This window comes from Asparagus officinalis, chromosome 8 (genome assembly GCF_001876935.1).
Source record: "Asparagus officinalis chromosome 8, Aspof.V1, whole genome shotgun sequence".
In the NCBI taxonomy this organism is placed as follows: Eukaryota; Viridiplantae; Streptophyta; class Magnoliopsida; order Asparagales; family Asparagaceae; genus Asparagus; species Asparagus officinalis.
In genome coordinates, this window is record NC_033801.1 from 92,821,144 (window position 1) to 92,833,013 (window position 11,870).

General features: G+C 40.9%; 1 long non-coding RNA gene across 1 annotated transcript; it reads left to right on the forward strand.

The window, feature by feature from the left end:
* LOC109821991 lies at positions 5,812–7,106 on the forward strand. Its single transcript, XR_002241991.1, has 3 exons — positions 5,812–6,114; positions 6,727–6,767; positions 6,863–7,106. It is a non-coding gene; the product is annotated as an uncharacterized LOC109821991 (long non-coding RNA).

Genomic DNA, 11,870 nt, shown 5'->3' on the forward strand with positions numbered 1-11,870 from the left:
ACTTGAAGTGATATTCATTTCCACTCCGGGTTACAAAGACTTCTTGTTCATCTTCAGAAAGTAGGAAAGTAGGAATTCTTTCGTTATCTTCTCCTGGAATAGTAGAGGCTCCGTAGCAGGACTTTCCCTTGCCTTTCGATTTCTTCTTGGATGACGATCCGACCCACTGTTCATCTTTGACCAGATCGGGATGAACCCAAAGAATTTCGCCATTCGGGGCTGTGTGTGGCACAAGTCCTTTCTGACGTTGTTTGTGAGGATCATCGTTCACGGTGTTCATCGCAACTTTCGTCACGGGCTCGGGCTGAAACCAATTCAAAGGGACAGATCCGAAGCTGATTGATACTGTATTCGCACCCACCTTCTTCTCCTTAGGTTGTTTCATGGTGATCACCCCCACATCGATCAAAGCTTGGATTTTGTCTTTGAGGGCGTAGCATGACTTGGTAGGGTGGTGAACCGCTTAGTGGAACGCGTAGTATTTAACCCTCTTAGCGTCTTCCTGATCTTGGATCGGAGGCAACTTAATCTTGTTATTCTCTATAAGGTATTTAAAAATGTCGGGAACTTTGTCCTCTTTAAACGAGTAGACTTTTGGGAATTTTAGCTCCGAAGTCTTCTGTTTCTGAGGTTGTTGTTGCCACCGTGACTGTTGAGGCACCTTTTGCTGCTGCTGTTGCAGTTGCGCTTGCACTTCGAATGTTTGGTTCGCGTCCACTACATTCGCTTGTGCTTTTCCTTTAACCTTAGGGACAAAATTCTGCTGTGGGTCATTTGTCGTTGTTTGACCTCTTTCGGCCTTTTTTCTCTTGAGGAAACGCTCGGCTCGTTCCCCTCGGACCTTCAAATCCTTCCAGGTCTTAGACGGTGCCATTCCCATAGCTTCGAGGATATCCAACGAAAGATGGTTGTGGCAAGTTTCCAAGATGATCCTCACTGATCGGATCCCTACAATTCATAGCTTTGTTCCGGAATCGTTGATGAAATTTTCCACTAACTCTCCGTCCTTTTGCTTCTCGTCAAATAACATTCCGATTGAGACCTCGGTATCGTCGTCAATGAAATTCATGAGAAACACGTCCTCCATGTCATCCCAACTGCTAATACTCCCTAGCTTGAGGCGGCGATACCAATCGAAGGCTGCTCCACGAAGAGTGTCGACGAATGACCGTACCATCAGAGGTTCATTCCCGGAGATTATCTCCAAGTGAGACTTGAAGTATATTGAATGCTGAGTGGGGGAACCCTTTCCATCAAATAGCGTGAATTTGATTGAATTGCACTTTGCCGGATACGGGATTGACTCCCACTCTCTTGGGTATGGGCATGGTATTCCGGACCTTTTCACTTCCTGAGCACTTATCAACGCATTGATTTTGCTCTCCAAATCCCTCATCTTCTTATCAGCGCTCATATCTGTCTTTGGGCAATTTCGGGGAGAGGCAACGTGGTCCTCCTTCGTATTGTTATCATCCGAAGGGCCACCCCCAGTATGGCTGTCGACGGGAGGGGTGTTCATGTTGGCAATCTCCTCCACTACCCGATCATTATCAGTTTGGTCAGGATTATTTCGATGGCTAGACTCTCCCTGCTGATTTGTCAGTATCGCGATTTGCTGGTCATACATCTTCCTCATTTGTTGCATAGCCATTTCCATTTCAAATTTGAAATTCTTCCTCTGCTTAGTTAAAGCGTCTTCAAGAATTTTACTCATATGCTCTGCGTTGATCATGAATGACTCATAGGATTGTCCTGTGCTTGATGCCGTATCGTCGGAAGCCATTGCTGAGCAGGCATCTGAGCAAGCATCTGGCATTTCATCATCTAAGGGTAGTCCCTTTTGTATCCTCTGATAATTCTTTCGTCTACTGGTTCCCGATTGTAATCGAGTTATCCGTTGGGATACTCCTGAAAACTGGTCAGGTCTAAAGAGTCGTGTTGACTTCCCTCTACCAGTCATATTGACAGATACTTCTAGAAATTCATCATCCTGAGGAGCAGCTCTCTTCTTGCAGAAACGCCTTGGTCTGGATTCAGACGTTCTGGTGGAGATTCTTTCAAACATTGAAACTCTCTCCGGGGCGGCCATAGAACCACAATATTCTGACAACACCGCCTTAATAATTTTAGAACACGGACAATGAGAGTCCGGTCCTTGATTATTCCTTCTTCGAGACCTGTTCGTACCTCGGGCCTGATAGTACAACTCATCGGTTAGATGATCGGAGCAACCCATCGTGTGTTGGCACGAGTCCCTAGGTGTAACGTCCTCGTCTGACGAGTATGTTCTCTTTTGGGAATTCAACGCTTTGTTAGCGTCTTCAGGAGTTGCATGTCTGAAGCTATGTTTTCGTGAACGTAGGCTTTCAACAGGCTCCTGAACTTCGATACGCAGTCCAATGCGGTCAGTTATAGGCCTTTTCCCGTTATGCGTTCTCCTCCACTGCTTAGGAGGACAATCACGACCTCCAGCCTAAAAAACTGTTCGAGATCCGTTCAACGGGCTTGAGTGCTCTTTAACTAGAGCTTTGCCTCACTCATCGTGTGACGGGCCAAGGCGATCTTTGATGGTTATCTTAAAATAGGACAAATCCACACTGTCGAGGATCTCCACCGGAGGTGTGGAACTTGATGGAATTGAAGAAACAAGTGCAGAAGATCTTCTGTCTTGACTCTGATGCGGGTTAGACTTGAGTGACCCGTGGGTTGGAGGGTCGGATCCGGGTGACCCGTGAACTGGAGGGTCGGATCTGGGTGACCCGCAGACTGGAGGGTCGGATCTGGGTGACCCGCGATTCGGCGGGTCGGATTTGAGTGACCCGCGTTTCGACGGGTCGGATTTGAGTGACCCGCATTTCGGCGGGTCGGATTTGAGTGACCCGCGTTTTTCGATCTTTTTGGCCGCCGTCTTAGACATTGGCCTCCATACTTGGTGCAGTCTTTGTGGCTTATTTTCCACTCCTTCTTTCTCCAATTTCTTGGCCTCTTGTACAAGAATTCTTGCGTGTGCAAGCAATGCGCGGCGTTTCTGAATCCGCTCTTGAAGAGTCGATCGGGTCCTTTTGACGCGGACCCATTCGTTCTTCGCTGGTTTGAAGGAGGAGGGGTTGTCCACTCTCTGTTGTGGCGGTTGGCGCCTCCTGGACTTCAGATCCGCCTCATAGCGGATTCCATCAAATGGTTCCAAGGCTTTGGCCAGTTGTCGCACGAGGCATTGGCGTCGCCTCTGACGTGCTCTCTTTGATAGAGTTGGCACGTCATCAACAGTCGACCCCTTGCTCAAGGGGTTCAGATCTGTAGTTTTAGCCTCGTCGGATGCCGGCGGGGCGTTGTGAGCCACAAGTGCAGCGGTGGCGGAAGATCTTCTTCTTAAGCTTCTGCAGGTGAAGTCCAACGGGTCTTCCTAGAGTAGGTCTTCCTGCATCTGCGAGGAGAGGCCAATTTGAAGGAGGAGGACAAGTATTCCTCGTACTTCTGCTGGTCGAACTCATATTCGACCTCCGCTTCAACCGGGATAAGGATCCGGGGTTGCGACACGTCAGCCTTCACAGAAAGGTTGTCGGCTCCCACTGTGGTCGCCAGTTTGTTTTCGCCGGAAGTTGCCTTCATTACTGATTTCATTATAGCTTTAATCGTTTACAAAGAATTCAAATAACGAAAATAAAAAAATTATAACTCTTTTGAAAATAAACACAAGATCCGTTTATCGTCTCTTGCTTGCGTGGGTTCTTCGTAGGTGCCGGGGTTTATCCGTGGATGACCGCGAATCAGATCCGGTTGTCAGAAAATTAGGCAGAGCTTCTACCTCAACAAGGAGGTATTTGCTTGAAGCGCTGAAATCGACCAAGAGAAATCAGTAGCTCTTCTCGAGATTAAGACAAAGCCTAATCTCAAGGAACGGATGTACGAGGCTTCGGATCCTTCGAATGACTCCTCTTCTGTCCTGAAGTTCGCCGGGATCTCGTTGACCTTTGCTAAAATTTCGTTCTCCTTGACTGTTCAATCCAGCAGCACCTCGTCCTCTTGATAAAATTCCAAATCTGCAAAATGGAGGCCTTTGGCTCATATTTATAGATCTCAGATGCGGTTATTTGGATGGGAACAAGTGATTTAGCTCTATCTTCACTTAAAAACAGCCTAACCACGTTTGAGGATAACATCAAGTCAGTTAGAAACCCCTGGAACAGATAAATCATGTGAAAAACAGCTTTAAAACCACCAAAATGCGTATCAGACCCAAGACTGCGCGGCGCGGGTCAGACAGTTCCGACCCACGCTTGCGCGGGTCGATCACATCCGACCCGTGTTTGCGCGGGTCGGTCACATTCGACCCGCGCTTGCGTGGGTCAGATCCAATCCGACCCGCGCTGGCGCGGGTAGGTTTGTTCCATCCTGCGCGGGTCGGTTTGTTCCATCCTGCGCTAACGCGGGTTCGTCGTTTCTGCCAAACTTTTTCTTCCGGGACTTGTTCTTTTGTCATTTCGCGTATTTGGTCGATTTTTTGATTTGTACGCTTCGTCGCGGAACTGACCGTCAAACGCGCGTTGGTTGACGCGCGCGTGTTGACCGACGCGCACGAACTGATTAACGCGCGCGTGTTAGCCGACGTGCACGAACTGGTTGACGTGCTCGTGTTGACCGATGCGCACGAACTGATAGACGAGCGCGTGTTGACCGACGCATGTGAGCTGATTGACGAGCGCGTGTTGACCGACGCGCACGAACTGATTGACGAGCGCGTGTTGACCGACGCACACGAACTGATTGACGAGCGCGTGTTGACGGACGCGCACGAACTGATTGACGAGCGCATGTTGACCGACGCGCACGAACTGATTGATGAGCGCGTGTTGACCGACGCGCACGAACTGATTGACAAGCGCGTGTTGACTGACGCGTACGAACTGATTGACGAGTGCGTGTTGACCGACGCGCACGAACTGATTGACAAGCGCGTGTTGACCGACGCGCACGAACTGATTGACGAGCGCATGTTGACCGACGCGAGCTTGCTGACCGATGCGCACGAACTGATTGACGAGCGCGTGTTGACCGACGCGCGTGCTGACCGACGCGCATGAACTGATCGACGCGCGCGTGTTGATTGAGTGAGCCTTCTTGACTCGTACACTCTTTGTTTTGAGTTGCATGCGGGAGCTTATAGGCAATTTTAGATGCCTACAGTAATTATGCTATAATAATTAATAATGTTCTTACTTGTATATTTATACATCTGTTTGCATTTTTCATATGGCATAACAATCTCTTATCATAATAAAAATTTTCAAATTTGAATATAAATTAAGTACATGAATTAAGTACATGATTGATTGCCTTGGGGTACCCCGGGCGGAATATCTAGTTAAAATTAAACGGAGAATGTAATCAATTATAAACCACCGATTGAATTGGTACAACATATATCTCATAGAAATAACTCTTAGCGCTGGTACATTAAGAAGTTTGACATGGCGCTCTTCTTAATTACTGCAGCTTAATAAGCGTTCTCTCACACGAACAAGTAATGTGCCACTTTGACATTGGAGCATGCCCCGCATATACAACTACATTTTGTATTTCTAGTTAGCATATCTCTTCTGTCAATCTCATGATGTTGATATCAGAAACTGTAATTCGATATCATCTCTTATTTTGTCTCCGAACAAACTAATGAATATGCTCTGAAGATGTCAGATATTCTCATATATATCCTAAATTCTAATTACATATGGCATTCATGTTCCCTTCTTAATATAACTTCACTATATTTAAAAGAGGAAAAATCTTTTCATTTGCTGTAGCTTATCTTTTGATACCTGTTTGACATGTATTCTTCTTTTTTTGTTTAGTTTCATGTAGAAGTTTCTTTCAACCAGCGTTTATTCTATTCGATAATGAAAACACTGAGACGAGAGGATCCTTATCCTCAATATCCATGATAAAAGAATAATACTGCATATGACATCTTGAATATATTCTAACTCTTATTTATAAGGCCAGAAGAAGAGATGACAAAGATAGATCATTTATTTTATAGTTTGCCCCAACGGTCCTCCTCCATGTCAAAGTTCTCTCATTTCTCCATGGACTGCTTCACTCTTGAAGGTCACAAAGGTGCTTCACTCTCTTAAGGAATTTTTATACTAGTGTTTACTTCTTGATTCTTTTGAGAATTCTTCGATAATTTTTATTTAAGTGTTTCCTTCAGTGGAAGTTTTTGCTTTCCCAAAATGTTTCTTATCTAATTTGGTTCAATCTCTTGAGGGGAAAAAAAGATAGAATTTGATTCTATTTCATCTCTTCAACTTTTTCTTTTTTCACAAAATAGATGAGAGAGTTCAGACAACCAACAGTTAGTCTTTATTTGCTGGGAAAAAAAGGGAAGAAGATTGACCTTGTCTCTATTTCATCACTTCTTCTACTTTTTTTTTAATTACAAAACTAGATAAGAGAGTTCAGACAGTCAAGGGTTAGTCTTTATTTCATCTCATCAACTAATTTTCTGATGAGTATCAAGAGCGATAACCTGTAATTAGCTTTCCGGGAAATTTCCAACAAACAATTTCAATGAAATCTTTGAAGGTCCAATATAAGCAAATTAGTTCAAAAATTTAGTGGGAGACAAGCTCTAGTACATGCTTTTACACGTTAATATATTTTTTCATTTACTCTGCGCTAGAAAAAAAAAATTATGTCCTTTTATCTATTGTTTCTCACTTTTTACAGGAAGTGATGGTGTGCATAGACATGGGCTGAGGAATGTGCAGGTGATACGCAAATCAATACGCATGATTATTTTCTTTTCCCCCTGAGGAATTTAAATTCACATTACTTATGTACACATCGTATTCTTCAATAGCAGAATGGAGAGATCAAAGACGGACCAACTCGGCCGAGTGCTCCTCGGGGCCCTCCACCTCAACACAATTAATAGGATAGGAGAAGATGGAAGATCGTTATTTTCCTTCATCACTACGGCTTGAACTTATAGATGGAAATTTCCTTAGTAGGTACAGAACAAGCAGGCAGAAGTATGTTAAGGGTTGTAATATGTGTATAGTGATATAGAGAAGCAAAGAAATATGAGAAAGCTACCTTACAAATCATCGTTATGTTCCATGAACTCTTATACTTCCCAAACAATAGCTTTTCATGTCAAAATTAATGGAGAATACTAGAAGGTGGATTCATGCTAGGAATTTTTCTGTGAATTTTAGTGAAATGTGATGAATATGAGCATCCTTTTTATGGCAAGCATATCAAAACAGATCTTGCTTCGGATAAAGAATAGCGAAAAGGCCGCAAATCTTCCGAATAATCTGTTAAGGAAAGTGATAGAAGATCAATTAGTTTGTCATGAGAATCTATACTATATGGAACCTACAAAGAATCATAAGTTCAACACCAACATTGGATTCTAAGACCAGAAATGGTTTTTCTTACCAACGCTCTGTTATTGGCCTATTTGCCAAATTACTGAAGTCGAAGAGCAAGAAATTCCAACGATTTATTTTGTCTTTTTTTTGGGTCAATGAAGAACTTTTATTTATTCACCAAATTTGAAAATATAGCACAGATACCCAAAATTGAGAAACCAAGACATAAACCTGAACATATAGGAATTAGCTCAGCTTTTCTTCTCTTCATCTATAAAGAAAGAATCCAATCTCTATTCTCATCTGGTATAGAACTATTGAGGATAATGAACAAGCTGTCAATTTTTATAACTCTAACCAGTTGCTTAGCACTCTTGCTTCTCTGCTCGAAAATCCTGACATTCCTCTCACACCAAATATTGTATATTGTAGAAGATAGAGCCAATCTCTTAACTTTTTGTTTAAATCTCTTCCCTCTCAGCTTGTTGCAATACTAGTTCATGATATGATTCCGATCACAGGACCTCCATTTATATTGAAGCCAGTCCACAATAAGAGACCAAATGTCCCTTGAGAAGTTGCATTCAAAAACTAGATGATTTCTGCTCTCCATCTTTGTAACAGAACATAGACACCAAGCATTGCTATTCACAATCCCTCTTCTAAGCAGTCTGTCCTGGGTAATTAGCCTATCTTGAACAGCTAACCAGCATACAAAAGAGTGCTTAGGATAGTTCATCCTCTCCCATACTGTGTCATGCCATAACACCTTATTTGATATTGGGGATAGAGCAGAGTATAAGGTAGATAAGTGAATTTTTGAATTTTTAGAGCAAGAGCCTATGAGTTGTTTCAGATTTTCAGCACCACCATAGGAAGCCACAACTTTGTCTCTAATTTTTAATAGTTGTTTCCACATCCATAAATCCACTGTTTTTACTTGCACTTGCCAAACATTGCTGTGTTTTAAGTAGGTGCCATGAATCCACTTAATCCACAGATATTTCTTATTGACATGAATGCACCAAAGAATTCACAATGCAGAAGCTATATTCCAGATAGAATTATTTTGTCTTTTTCTTAATAAACACCTTTGTGTAACAACATTTCCTCTTGTCTGAACTCCTCTCCCAATGCGCATAATTCAAGATTTTTAAATCTAACATTAGAAGCAAAACAAAAGTACAGGTTTTGCCTTTAAACAAAGAAGGATATACAGTTCTTTGAATCAGTGGGTTTACTTGATGATGTTGGGAAAAGTGGGTTGATAGATTGACCTTTTCTCTTTTCCTTGTAGATAAAATAGATTAATAAGGTATTGATTGACTTTTTCCCTTTCTCCTGCAGATAAAATAGTTTAATAAGGTAAATAATAATAAAATGACCACATAAAATAATCAGCACGACACCAGATTTTTTAACGTGAAAAACCTTTCAACTAAAGGTAAAAACCACGGTAATTGGTTAAATATAATGCGCATCCATTGTTTTCTCCCTAGACACTTATCTAGAGATACACTAGAAACAAACAAGAGAAAAAAGAGGGCTTCTTGTACATTTTTGAAAAGGAACATAAAAGACTAACTCTTCCTCTTTCTCTCTCAAGTTTTCTGTGACTTGAGTTACGCTGCTTCTTCTGCTTCCAATCAAAGAAATGAAGGCTACTTATAGCCTAAGCAATTTAATATGAAAGAGACACTCTTCCTTATAAAAAGGAGAGTTAAGAGTAGCTATAGGCCATCTTATGCAACTGTTCTACTCCCATCATCATCTGCATTTCATTTCCCATGTTCAAACATTTTTACATGGTTGCATTGTCCCATGTTTTCATTGTGTGGACTCCAAGTGAGGTGGGACCCACACAATAATTCTCCTCCTCCCGATTATTTGGAGAGGTCCATCTCTGCTAACTTTACACAGATGTCAAACTTGTCACTAGGAATGGCCTTCGTCATCATATCGATAGGATTCCTGTTGATATATATGGATCTTTTATAGTAGTATCTGCTTCTCTTCTATTACATCTCGTAACTAGTAAAATCTTACATTATTGTGCTATGTCCGAGAATGGTACATATTGTTCTTGTTGAGATTAATAGCGCTTTGTAACAGTAGAAAATGTACACATCATGCTTCAAACTTAGTTCCTAGAGAAATCTTTTCATCCACAATTATTCTTTGTCTGCTTTTGTAGATGTGATATACTTAGCTTCTATGATAGATAAAGCAACATCCTTTTGTAGTTTGGACTGCTAAGATATAGATCCCACTATAAAAGTAAATAAATATACATATGTAGCCTTTCTATTATCGAGATCATTTGTGATATCTACATCTGTATAGCCTTCCAGAATTGGTTTGGAACTACCAAATGTCAAGCACAATCCTGAACTGCCCTTTAGCTACCTAAGAATCCACTTTACTACTTCTCAATGTTGTCTTTCAGGGTTAGACATATATTTGCTCACCACTGCCATTGCGTGAGCAATGTTTGTCCGTGTGCATACCATGGAAACATTAGAATCCAAACTGTTGAGGAGTATGGAAGCCATCACTTTCTTTGCTTCTTTTATAGTTAGACAATTTCTCTTGTTGAGGTTTAAAGTGATTTGCGAGAGGCGTGCTAACAAGCTTAACAACTGATGCGGCATAAACATGTACCAAAAAGGTTGCAAGTGCACAACCGTGTCAAGTTATAGTATTTAAGATATCGATCCCACGATGAAGGTGTTTTGTAGGAGAAAATATGAAATTGGTTCTTATGTTGTGTGCGTGACAAATAGGAGTGATAAGTGAATGTGATTGTGAAGAGATTGAGAGAGTGAAAATGGTGTGTAAATAGTAATCTACAATTGAACCCACTTCTTAGAAAAGGGTGATTCCCTAGAGGGTTCTAGCCTAAAGGCGAATCAAACAAAATAAAAATAAACAAAAAGAAAAACTAAACCCAAGAGGGTTCTAGCCTCAAGGTGAATAGTATAAGAAATTAAAATCTAACTACAAAATAAATTGCAAAATCTAAACTACAAAATAAAATTGCAAGAATTAAATGCAAGAAAATAAATCTACTCTATAAGCATGAAATAAATCTAAGGCAAGAGGGTTCTAGCCTCTTGGCTATTTAACAAGAAAATAAAATCTAACTACAAGCATAGAAATAAATCTAAACTAATAAGCAATAAAAGAGAAAAATAAAATAAATGCAAACCTTCAAATAATTCTCCATCTTCATCTTCCAATAAAGAGAAGAAGAGAAAAATTTAAGTGATGAAAAAATTATTATTACTAATTGCAACAAAAAGTTACAATTTTGGAAGGCCTTCTCAATTAAGAGTAGCCCTCCTCTCCAAAAGGAGTTACAAAAATTTTCACATCCTTAACCCCTCACTCTCTACCCCTATTTATAGTAATCTTCAATGAATATGAGCCATTGGATTTGTCTTGAGCCCCAAGCAACAATCTCCACCTTTGAATTTGCTTTTTGTTCTTCTCTAGCCCAAACATAGGAGGCCCAATTGATTTATTTGATTTTCAAAAAAAAAATCAAAATCCAATCAAGTCCGGTCCAATTTGATTTTCGGCCTAATTGCATTTCTTGTGAAAATCCAAGCCAATCGGTCTAAGGCCTTAAATCCCAAGTCTGCAGCTATTTCGGCCCATAATGATTTTCCAAATCAAAATTGCAGCACCGGCCCATTCTTCTATCTCCATCAGCAGCCGGTCCATGAAATTCACTTGATTTTCAAAAGAAAATCAAGTTCAAGCCTCTGCAGCAGCAACCAAATGTAGAGAATTTTGAAGTCCGGCCCATGAAGCTTCCAGCCTACTTGAGAGAAAAATCCACAGCAAGTCTCCATGTAGAAACCAAAGATGCAGTCTAAAAATCCGGTCCAATGCATTTGGTTACTTCATTTAAGTCCTCATGTCCGGCCCATTTGTGAAATCCAACTATTTAATTCGGTCCATGAAGAAAAAATCAAGCTGCAGTCTAAAAATCCGGTCCATTCATTTCACTTGATTTTCAGCATAATCCCTCTAATGGAGCTTGATTTGGTGTATTCATTTGATGAGCTTTGGGCCTTTACATCCTTATATTTCACTTGAGAATTGGTTGAGTTTCTTGATGGGTTTTGGCCCTCCAAAAATTCGAAATTCATTTGTGAAAAGAGGGGAGGAGCTGTCATGGACATTTGGGACATGGGCTTTTAAAATTCAAATATTTCACTTTGGCTTTTTGAATTTCTCTTATTTCTTCATTTTCTCAAGGGCCTTTGTTGAGAGATGGGATTTTTGAGATTTATTCTTCATTAACCTGCAATTAAAGATAAAAGCAATTATTAGTGGTATATTTATTCATATAAAATAGATAATGAAGGTATAAAATTGTAATAAAATGTGATTATCAACAACTTTCATGTTGAATTGTTCAAGTTACCATTCAATATATTTCTCCTGAGATAACCATAACTTCTTTGCTTTCCAATCTCAAGCAAT